Source organism: Stomoxys calcitrans, chromosome 2, assembly GCF_963082655.1.
Source record: "Stomoxys calcitrans chromosome 2, idStoCalc2.1, whole genome shotgun sequence".
NCBI lineage: Eukaryota > Metazoa > Arthropoda > Insecta > Diptera > Muscidae > Stomoxys > Stomoxys calcitrans.
In genome coordinates this window covers 57,196,897-57,209,143 of record NC_081553.1, presented here as the reverse complement: position 1 = coordinate 57,209,143, position 12,247 = coordinate 57,196,897, and positions in this window count along the sequence as shown.

Sequence of the window (12,247 nt, the reverse complement as noted above, 5' to 3'; positions counted from 1 at the left end):
CTGTGCGAACATAGGCAGCAGTGGGTCACAAGCGTCGCCGTCGTCCCCCCTCCGACCACTTCCGGACGGCAATATATGCAACAGCAGCATCCCAGACCCAATATTGCCAGGCATGTGCCGAGTAGTGTATCTTTTTTGCAATTAAATTGCAATGATCTGAGAGGCAAGATCGATGAGATTGTGGATTTTATGAGTCGGAAGAACATATTGATTGCAGCGATCCAGGAGACCAAACTGACCAACACCTGCAACTTGCACAATTGTCACGGAAACAAAGTGCGCTACGTAGGGATCGCCTTCGTGATACACCATTCCGTGCAATATAGACCCATCTCGCCTGCACCTGGCGCTAGTGACCCCTACATGGAGTGCTTGGGGAAAGCAGTCAGGTCCGGTACTGCAGGGATAGAACTACACAAGGTATTCATACCGCCGGTTGGTAGCTGTGTCCCAATTAATGGCCAAGCTTACAACCCGGACGTAAGTGGGTTACTATCTGGCCATAATCGTCTGGTTCTATGGGACTTTAATGCGCATAAAGTTGCATAGGATTCTCCCCTAGGTAACGACCAGCACGGCATAACTTTGGCAGAGCAGATTGAAGGCTCCACGTTTTGCACAGTAAATGAGGATGCCGCCATTAGGATAACAAGAAGGTGTAGCAGCTCGCCAGAGATTGCATTCCCTGATCTCCTGGCAAGCCGTCATGTGTTAGGGGTCAGCCACTTGCCCCTAATTCTCACCATCGACCGACCATCCGAATTCATCAGTGACGTATCGTGGCAAGCCGTAATCTGTTTGGCGTCAGACCACCTCCCCATAATTCTCACCACTGAGCGACCACCCGACTTCATAACCTCTGAGCGCCGGACGTTTATCAATCAGAAGGAGGCCGATTGGGTTGGCTTCAGAGAGTACTCCAATCGCCGCTTCAGTGAAATGACACCCCCCTTCTCGGATGGGCTAGTTACCGAGGGGAAATTCCGAGACATTATTAGCGCAACAGCTACTCGCTTTATACCAGCTGGTTGAATACCCCAAGTGTGGCCCAATTTGCCGGCGCTGACAGTGGTACTCGCAGACGATCGTGATGGGATTCGTTGTAAACAGGGTAGTCAACGAACAAAGGCGGAATTTGTGGCTCGAACACTTGGAGCAATGTAGCTTAGGTATCGGTTTAGGCAAGCTGTTGTCAACTGTTAAGTCACTCTCAAACCCCGGTAGACGGTATGACAGGACCTCACTCACTTTTGGCACATGTAACCGTAACTGCTCCGAAGAGATGAGCCAGGTTGTTCAACCGTCAATTTACAGGGCATCCCGAGAGTGGCAGGGCAAAGGCAAGGTATCCGAGCCAACGGACAGCCATTACAATTTACCGTTGTCGAAATTACGAATGTCATCCGTGGCGCCAAATCATCCAAGGCGTTGGGCCCCGACTGTATCTCTACACTGATGCTGAAGAATCTGGATTTACTTGAGGTTGAGCATCTTACCACTGTCCTCAACCTGTCTTTGAACACTCTTTTCGTTCCCGATGTCTGGAAAATGGGCAGAGTGATGTCGCTACTGAAGCCTAGAAAGTATCCGAGTTTGGGGGATTTGTACAGACTGATCTCCCTTCTCTGACCAGTAGCAAAGATGCTTGAGGCTTGCTCCTCCGTGGTTCGTAGGTGAATCTACATCCGCCGAACATCAACAAAGATTTCGAAAACTGCTTAGCACAACAACAGCTTTGCATGCCATCACCGCACACATTTGCCGTGGCTTCAATCAGCCTTGGCTATGTAATAGAACGGTCCTCTCCTCGTGGCACTGGACCTATCGAAGACATTCGATACGGTCAGCCATGCCAAACTATTTGAGGACATCGAACATCACGTCCCGCCAGCCAGGCTTGAAACGTAAAGTCGGGAATCTTGGGTCTTGACTTCTTGAGCCTCCAGAGGGCGCAATTCTTATCCGATTGGAATGAAATTTTGGACGACGTGTTTTGTTATGATATCCAACAACTGTGCCAAGTATGATTCAAATCGGTTCATAATCTGCTGTAGCTGCCATATAAACCGGTCTTGGGTCTTGACTTCTTGAGCCTCTAGAGGGCGCAATTCTTATCTGATTGGAATGAAATTTTGCGCGAAGTGTTTTGTTATGATATCCAACAACTGTGCCAAGTATGGTTCAAATCGGTTCATAACCTGATATAGCTGCCATATAAACCGATCAGGGGTATTGACTTCTTGAGCCTCTAGAGGGCGCAATTCTTACCCGATTTGAATGAACTTTTGCACGACGTGTTTTGTTATGATATTCAACATCTGTGCCAAGTATGGTTCAAATCTTTCCATAACCTGATATAGCTGCCATATAAACCGATCTTGGGTCTTGACTTCTTGAGCCTCTAGAGGGCGCAATTCTTATCCGATTGGAATGAATTTTTGCACGAAGTATTTTGTTATGATATCTAACAACTGTGCCAAGTATGGTTTAAATCGGACCATAATCTGATATAGCTGCCATATAAACCGATCTTGGGTCTTGACTTCTTGAGCTTCTAGAGGACGCAATTCTTATCTGATTGGATTGAAATTTTGCACGACGTGTTTTGTTATGGTATCCAACAACTGTGCCAAGTATGGTTCAAATCGGTCCATAACCTGATAAAGCTGTCATATATACCGATCTTGGGTCTGGAGTTCTTGAGCTTCTAGAGGGCGCAATTTCTATCCGATTTGGCTGAAATTTTGCACGAAGTATTTTGTTATGATATCTAATAACTGTGCCATGTATGGTTCAAATCGGTTCATAACCTGCAAGCGCTGCCATATAAACCGATCTGGGATCTTGACTTCTTGAGCCTCTAGAGGTCGCAATCATTATCCGATTTGCCTGAAATTTTGTACGACGGATCCTCTAATGCCTATCAACATACGTATTTATTATGGTCTGAATCGGTCTATAGCCTGATACAGCTCCCATATAAATCGATCTCTCTATATTACTTCTTGAGTCCCTAAAGGGCGCAATTCTTATTCGAATTGGCTGACATTTTACACAGGTCTCCAACATATAATTTAATTGTGGTCCAAACCGGACCATATCTTGATATCGCTCTAATAGCAGAGCAAATCTTTTCTTATATCCTTTTTTTTGCCTAAGAAGAGATGCCGGGAAAAGAACTCGACAAATGCGATCCATGGTGGAGGGTATATATGGAGCCCCATATTGATATGAACATTTGGAGGAGTTAAGAGATTGGAGCGGCCACTAGGGTACTTGAATACAGTTGTTAACACCCATATTATCCCAATTGGACCATTTTTGGTTTTGGGTGGGTTTTTTTGCGTTTTTTTGACTTTCTTTTTTAAAACGCTCCTTTTCGAGTTGTTTTGGGAATTTTTCTCTGTAAAGATTACTTTTGTAACTGTTGCAACCATAGCGAAAAACAGTCGAAACAGTTGACGGCAAAAATACACCTGATATTAATCCATTTAGATTTTTTTTCGACTTTTTGACTTTTCGACTTCAAATTCGATTAGTCGACTTTTTTTAGACAGTAAAAGTCGACTAATCGATTAATCGACTTTTGTACACAAAAAGTCGATTAATCGATAAGGTTCGATGTGAATCATATTTGATACTTATGTTAAGGCACGGAACCCCTTTCACTATTCAAAATTTCAAATAAATCGAATGGTAAATGCGCCTTTTTCCTACTTATAACCCTAAATTCGGAGATCGGTCTATATGACATCTTCATCCAAACATTGTCAGATCTGGACGACTCAAGAGCTTAACATGAGTATGGATTAAATAGGGATGTTTGAGAAAAAATTCAACTCAAGATATTCATTTGTAAAGGCTGTAGCGTTAAGTAAGATCTTTTAACTTTTTTCCCGTTATAATTCATTGACCATAAGCTGTTTGGCATGTGTGTGCATATGAAATATTTTCCATTCCACCTTACCAAATGTCGCTTCAGCAGTCATTTGATATTTGCAAATGCTATTTGGTGATTACCACGACCATCATCACCAACTCCTCCCGTCTGACACACACACACACACACACACTCACACAGTGGCAATGCTGATCTAAGCATTTGAGGTTTCTTCTGCCAAATGGAGATTCATAGGATTCACAGCCACAGCAATTGTCGTCATTATGTCACGCAGCAAATAGCAAGAGCAGAACATGAAAGTCAATCCAACACAGCCATATTAAGAGTACAAAGCATTTTATCCCCTTCTTTTGTAGCCTTAGAGTAACTGCATCAGGCCAACTTTCTGCAATGTGCTTATCTTAGCTGTCCATCTATTAAGTCCGCTCATTGAAAAGAGTTACTAAAGCCAGCAACTACAATGACATGACAATTAAGAGACTACTCCTATGACCACACTTTAATAGTGTGAGAGAACGAACCTATGTGGCATGACTTGAATGATGTAAGCGGTTGATGTGTATGTATGTGTGTGTGTGTGTGTTTAAACTGGTGAAGACTGCAAATTTTTGGAGCAAACTATTATCATTTGTCTTTACGGATAGTGTGTGGTAAACACAAACACACTGAATGACAGACTTTGACATAGCAATTTTTGTCTAATGTAAAAACTTCTCCACAAAGAGGTTCGAACTAGGCAGTAAAAAAAGGCCCTTTATCATTGAGTTTAGAACTTACATAGGGCAGAACTCATTGATATAAAAGAAATGTGTGCCTGTTGCTTAATGGAATGTTCAGGGGCAAATTTGCATTACCAAAAGCTTAGGATTGTTGGATATTCAACCTTGGATACTTTCAGTTTACTTCATGATTTAATTTAGCCATTATCATCTTCATGACCAAAAAAGAGAGTCCATTTAGAAATGTCTATCTGTCTGTCATTCGCCTCATTCGATCGAACGAATGAAGCTAAAATCCAATTTAATTTCGTCAGTCCCTAAAATCATGAATATTTGATCAATTAGGCTGACATTTAACTTCCATCCAACTTTGCTTACTTTAATTGGCTATGATAGAACATTTTTTCCACTAGCCGAACCTAGAATAGCGTTCCAAGCGCCTCGATCTTCCTCGCTCATTCTAAAATCTCTGACACCAAGTTTCGAGGTGTCTCCCACCACTTGATCTTTCCATCGGGCTTTTGGTCTTCCCGGTTCGCGTGTTCAAACGTTTTTGCTTTCCAAAGACTTTCTTGCTGGAGCTTCTTCATCCATTCTGACAACATGACCTAGCCAACGCAGCCGTTGTATTTTGATGCGTGTAACTATGCTATATCGTCATACAGCAGATACAACTCGTGGTTCATACGACGCCTATATTCTCCATTAACGCCAAATGGTCCATGTATTCTACGAAGTATCTTTTTCTCAAACACTCCAAGTACTGCCTCATCTGCTTTCACAAGTACCCATGCTTCAGAACCATATAACAGCACGGATAGTATCAGTGTCTTGTATAGTGTAATCTTCGTCTGTCGAGAGGTGGCCTTGTTTCTAAACTGCTTATACTTAGTCCAAAGTAGCATCTGTTTGCCGGTATTATTCTTCGCTTAATCTCAAAACTGGTGTCATTCGTTTCGGTTACGGCTGTACGGAGGTATATAAAGTTACTGCCTATCTCAAAGTTGCGGTTCCCAAACTTTCTCTATTTTCTTTATCTGCTCGGTTGTGCAAGGCTTTTTGGGAGTTGAAACCATCAATTTCGTCTTATCTCCATATACTGCCAGACCCATTTTCACTGACTCTCTTTCGATTCTTTCAAAGGCTGTAGTTACTACTTCCGGTGACCGACCTATGATATCGATGTCGTCGGCATAGGCGAGTAGCATGTGATCTCTTGTGATTAGTGTGCCATATCTATTCACATCTGCGTCTCGTATAATCTTCTTCAGCAGGTTACCAAAGAGATCACACGATAGGCTGTCTCCTTGTCTGAAACCTAGTTTGGTATTAAATGGTTCGCAGAGATTCTTACCTATTCTTACTGAGGAACGTGTATCAGCATGTGTCATCCTGCAGAGTGTTAATAATTTTGCAGGGATACCAAACTCAGACATGGCTTGAAATACCTTTGAACGTAAAGGAGTATCGAAGGCGAAGATTTGTCCTTCTCGGCTCTTTTCCAGGATTTAGCGCAGTGTGAGTATCTGTTCCAGGGTGGATTTACTAGGTCTAAAGTCGCATTGATAGGGCCTAATTATCTCCTTGACTTTAGGTTTTAATCTTTCACACAATACGCTCGAGAGTATCTTGTATGCGATGGGGAGGAAACTTATTCCTCTGTAGTTGGCACATTCCGTCTTGTCCTCCTCTCTTCTGTACGGGACATAGTATGCTGAGGTTCCAATCATCGAGTATGCGTTCTTCTTGCTAGATTGTGCAGATAAGCTGATGCATACGCCTTATCAGTGTGTCGCCTCTGGTGTTAAATAGTTCAGCGAGTAACCCGTCGGCTCCTGCTGCCTTGTTGTTCTTTGGTCGGGTCATATATCACATATCAATGAGTGCCCCTTTTTATAGCTGAGTCCGAATGGTGTGCGACATCTCTTTTGGGAGAAGCTTTTGCATGTCATGCATAGAAGCCGGGAGGAGACTTATTCCTCTGTAGTTGGCACATTCCGTCTTGTCTCCTTTCTTGTGTATGGGACATAGTATGCTGAGGTTCCAATCATCGAGTATGCGTTCTTCTAGCCAGATTGCGCAGATAAGCTGATGCATATGCCTTATCAGCGTGTCGCCTCTGGTGTTAAATTGTTCAGCGGGTAACCCGTCGGCTCCTGCTGCCTTGTTGTTCTTTTGTCGGGGGTCACTGCTACCTGGACCTCATTCTGACTAGGAGGTAAAGATTCTATACCATCATCAGGGATTGGTTCTGCGGTATCCTCTTCGCCGCCAACATCGGACACTAGCAATTGGGTAAAATGTTCTTTCCATATCCTCAGCATGTTATCTGTGTCAGTTACCAGATTTCCTTCTTTGTTTCTTCAGAAGGATGTGCCTGCACCAAAACCATCGGTTTGATGTTTAATTCTTTGGTAGAATTTTCGGACTTTATTCTGACTCCTGCACATCTCAATTCGCTCACACTCACGTCTTTCCATGTCCTTTTTCTTTCTGCGGAACAGAGGTTTCTCTTCTCTCCTTTTCTCCCGATACCTCTCCTTCATGTGGCCCGTTGCTGCTGATTGCGGGGTTGCTCTATATGCCGCATTATTGGCTTCAGTAGCATCTCGACACTCTTGGTCGTACCGTGGGTTTCTTGGAGTAGGCTTCCGGTACCCAAGTACGGATTTCGCGGCATATTTTTGCTACTGCGCCATTATATCATCGGAACAAGGAGTGCTTTCATCAAGCAGTTGGGTCAGTCGAGTGGAGTATGCCGCTGCCATTTGTTGCGTTTGCAGCTTTTCAATGTCGGGCTTCCGTGCAATGTCAGATCGTACTTTCCTCGCCATGTTCAAACGGGTGCGAACCTTTGCTGCAACAAGGTAATGATCCGAATCTATATTCGCTCCACGGATCGATCATGCATCTAACACACTAGATGAATGCCTTTCATCGATCACAGCGTGATCAATTTGGTTCCTCGGGGTTTGATCGGCTGACAGCCATGTGGCTTTGTGAATATTTTTATGTTGAAATCTGGTGCGACTAACTACCATGTTTTTTGCCGCAGCGGAATCTATCAGCCTCAAGCCATTACTGGACGTTATCTCGTGGAGGCTAAACTTTCCGACTGTTGGACCAAAAATGTCTTCCTTCCCCATTATCGCATTAAAATCTACCAAAGCGATTTTAATATCATGGGCGGGGTAGCGGTCATATTCTCTCTCTAGGCGCTCGTAGAAAATATCCTTGGTCTGCTCGTCTTGCCCACCGTAGCGCAGAGGTTAGCATGTACGCCTACGACGCTGAACGCCTGGGTTCAAATCCTGGCGAGACCATCAGAAAATTTTTCAGCGGTGGTTTTCCCCTCCTATTGCTGGCGACATTTGTGAGGTACTATGCCATGTAAAACTTCTCTCCAAAGAGGTGTCGCATTGCGGCTCGCCGTTCGGACTCGGCTATAAAAAGGAGGTCCCTTATCATTGAGCTTAAGCTTGAATCGGACTGTACTCATTGATATGTGAGAAGTTTGCCCCCGTTCCTTAGTGGAATGTTCAAAATTTGCGAGGCATGGGCACAAATAAGGCTGATGTTAAAGAATTTGGCTTTTATGCGGATTGTGGCTAGCATCTCATCCACCGGAGTAAAGCTAGAGACAAGGTGTTTCAGTCTCCGACTAACCAGAAATCCACAGCCAAATTCATGCCTCGTGTTATGGCAGCTATAGCATAGTTCGTCACCGTTTGATGATGTAGTGACACCATTCCCAGTCCATCGCACTTCCTGTAAGGCGGTAATATCTGCCCTGTACTTCTCTAATACATACGCCAGTGCGTGTACTGCACCTTCTCAATAAAGAGTGCGGAAATTCCAGGTGCAGATCCACGAATCATGGTCCCTTTTTTCATTTGCGTGGGTCGTCAACATCGGGGGGTCCGTTTTTATACCCACCACCGTAGGATGTCCGATTTCGCCGAAATTTGGGACAGTGAGTTGTGTTATGCCCTTCGACATACTTCATCAATTTCGACCAGATCGGTCCAGATTTAGATATAGCTGCCTTATAGACCGATCTGCCGATTTAGGGTCTTAGGCCAATAAAAGCCACATTTATTATCCGATTTTGCTGAAATTTGGGACAGTGAGTTGTGTTAGGCCCTTCGATATCCTTTATCTATTTGGTCGAGATCGGTCCAAATTTGGATATAGCTGCCATATAGACCGATCTGCCGATTTAGGATCTTAGGCCCATAAAACCCAAATTTATTATCCGATTTTGCTGAAATTTGAGACAGTGAGCCCTTCGACATCCTTCAACAATTTGGCCCAGATCGGTCCAGATTTGGATATAGCTGCCATATAGACCGATCTCTCGTTTTAAGGTTTTGGGCCCATAAAAGGCGCATTTATTGTCCGATTTCGCCGAAATTTGGGACAGTGAGTTGTGTTGGGCCCTTCGATATACTTCATCAATTTCGCCCAGATCGGTCCAGATTTAGATATAGCTGTCATAAAGACCGATTTGCCGATTTAGGGTCTTAGGCCCTTAAAGGCCACTTTTATTATCCGATTTTGCTGAAATTTTATACAGCGAGTTTTGCTAAGCCCTTCGACATCATTTTTCAATTTGGCCCAGATCGGTTCAGATTTGGATATAGCTGCCATATAGACCGATCTCTCGATTTAAGGTTTTGGGCCCATTAAAAGCGCATTTATTGTCCGATTGCGCCGAAATTTGGGACAGTGAATTGTGTTAGGCTCTTCGACAATTATCTGCAACTTCGTCCAAATCGGACCAGATTTAGATATAGCTGCCATATAGACCGATATCTCGATGTAAAGTCTTGGCCCAATAAAAGACGCATTTATAATCCGATTTCTCTGAAATTTGACACAGTGACGTATGTTAGGCTTTTCGATATCCGTGTCCTATATATTTCAGATCTATCTACTAAAAATACCAATATTCTTTTATACACATTTGAACGATGACTTGTACTTATAAGTATTTGGTCCAAAACGGAACATATTTCGATGAAAGGTGGTTTACATATATACCCAAGGTGGGTATCCAAAATTTCGGCCCGGGCAAACTTAACGCCTTTTTACTTGTTACTATTCCTTTGTTTCTCATAGTTTTGCGGGGGCGGGTTACTGGACCAGCGCCCCCATCGTATGCCAATAATATCTGAAAAGTTATACTACATCGACTGGATACTGTTAATATTGTATCTATTTGCTCTTTTACCTGCTCCAAATGTGTGTAAAGTTCCATTTGTGCAAATTATTTTGTAAATCATTAGCACCTTTCATTCAATCGATATTTATCAGAATTGCTAATTGCCACATTTTAGATGACCAAGCAGTAAACTGCTGGCATAGGGTTGCTGTGGCTTTTAAACCAGAAACCAAATGAGTCATCATCAACTTAATCAACACGATTGACTATTGACCATGTCCTGGTAATTATTTTCAATATCCTGTGACTTAATAACTATTCAATAAATCATCATGATGGACAGTTTTCGTACTGAACTGTTGTTAATTAAAACATCATTTAAACATTTGTTAGGCATTAATGTTTTGATGGAAAAATAACTCAGTATTCAGTGTTCTTTAATGAAACGTTAATGGAGACATTTGTATAACCATTTTGGGTGGGGTTTTATGCCCTCCACTGCAGGATGGGGGTATACTTGCATCGTCATTCCCGTTTGTAACACATGTTCCTGAACTTCATGATATTTTGAACCGATCTAGCCATGTCAGTCCTCCTGATTGTGGAAAGGACGACAACTCTTAGGTCAAGGTGCCACGTTTTAAAAAAATTAAAAAAAGTAAAAAGGCAAGGCCGGGCCGAACTTTGAATACCTACCAAATCCCCTTTCGTCACAATCCGGTGAAAATTGGGTAACTTTTGCAACCAAATTCGGCACGAACATTGAGTGGTCTAATAAATATAAGTCACTGTTGAATTATGTATTTCGATTTTCATGAGAATCGGGTAATAAATGAAGTTTTTATGGGCTTCAGACCCTTTATCGGCAGATCGGTCTATATAACGGCTATATCTAAATATAGTCCGATGTGAACCATATTTGGGTTCAATATTGGAAGACCTAAAACTACCCACTGTTTCAAATTTCAGCGAAATCGAATAAAAAATAAAGCTTTTATGGGCTTTAGACCCTTTAACTGGAGATCGCCCTATATGGCAGCTATATCCAGATATAGTCTGACCTCAACCATATGAAGCTTGGATATCGGTAGGCTCAAAACAACTCACTGTTTCAAATTTCAGCGAAATCGGATAAAAAATAAAACTTTTATGGGCTTCAGACCCTTTATCTGGAGATCGTTCTATATGGCAGCTATATCTAGATATAGTCCGACCTCAACCATATGAAGCTTGGATATCGGAAGGCTCAAAACAACTCACTGTTTCAAATTTCAGCGAAATCGGGTAATAAATAACGCTTTAATGGGCTTTAGATCCTTTATCGGCAGATCGGTCTATATGGCAGCTATATCTAAATATAGTCCGATTTAGTACATATTTCGGTCAGATGTCGGGTAGCCTAAAACTACCCACTGTTTAAAATTTCAGCGAAATCGGTTAAAAAATAAAGCTTTTATGGGCTTTAGATCTTTTATCGGCAGATTGGTCTATATGGCAGCTATATCCAGATATAGTCCGACCTCAACCATATGAAGCTTGGATATCGGGAGGCTCAAAATAACTCACTGTTTCAAATTTCAGCGAAATCGGGTAATAAATAACGCTTTTATGGGCTTTAGATCCTTTATCGGCAGATCGGTCTATATGGCAGCTATAGCTAAATATAGTCCGATTTAGTACATATTTCGGTCAGATGTCGGGTAGCCTAAAACTACCCACTGTTTAAAATTTCAGCGAAATCGGTTAAAAAATAAAGCTTTTATGGGCTTTAGATCTTTTATCGGCAGATTGGTCTATATGGCAGCTATATCCAGATATAGTCCGACCTCAACCATATGAAGCTTGAATATCGGGAGGCTCAAAACAACTCACTGTTTCAAATTTCAGCGAAATCGAATAAAAAATAAAGCTTTTATGGGCTTTAGACCCTTTAACTGGAGATCGGTCTATATGGCAGCAATATCCAGATATAGTCCGACCTCAACCATATGAAGCTTGGATATCGGGAGGCTCAAAACAACTCACTGTTTCAAATTTCAGCGAAATCGGGTAATAAATAACACTTTAGTGGGCTTTAGATCCTTTATCGGCAGATCGGTCTATATGGAAGCTATATCTAAATATAGTCCGATTTAGTACATATTTCGGTCAGATGTCGGGTAGCCTAAAACTACCCACTGTTTAAAATTTCAGCGAAATCGGTTAAAAAATAAAGCTTTTATGGGCTTTAGATCTTTTATCGGCAGATTGGTCTATATGGCAGCTATATCCAGATATAGTCCGACCTCAACCATATGAAGCTTGGATATCGGGAGGCTCAAAATAACTCACTGTTTCAAATTTCAGCGAAATCGGGTAATAAATAACGCTTTTATGGGCTTTAGATCCTTTATCGGCAGATCGGTCTATATGGCAGCTATAGCTAAATATAGTCCGATTTAGTACATATTTCGGTCAGATGTC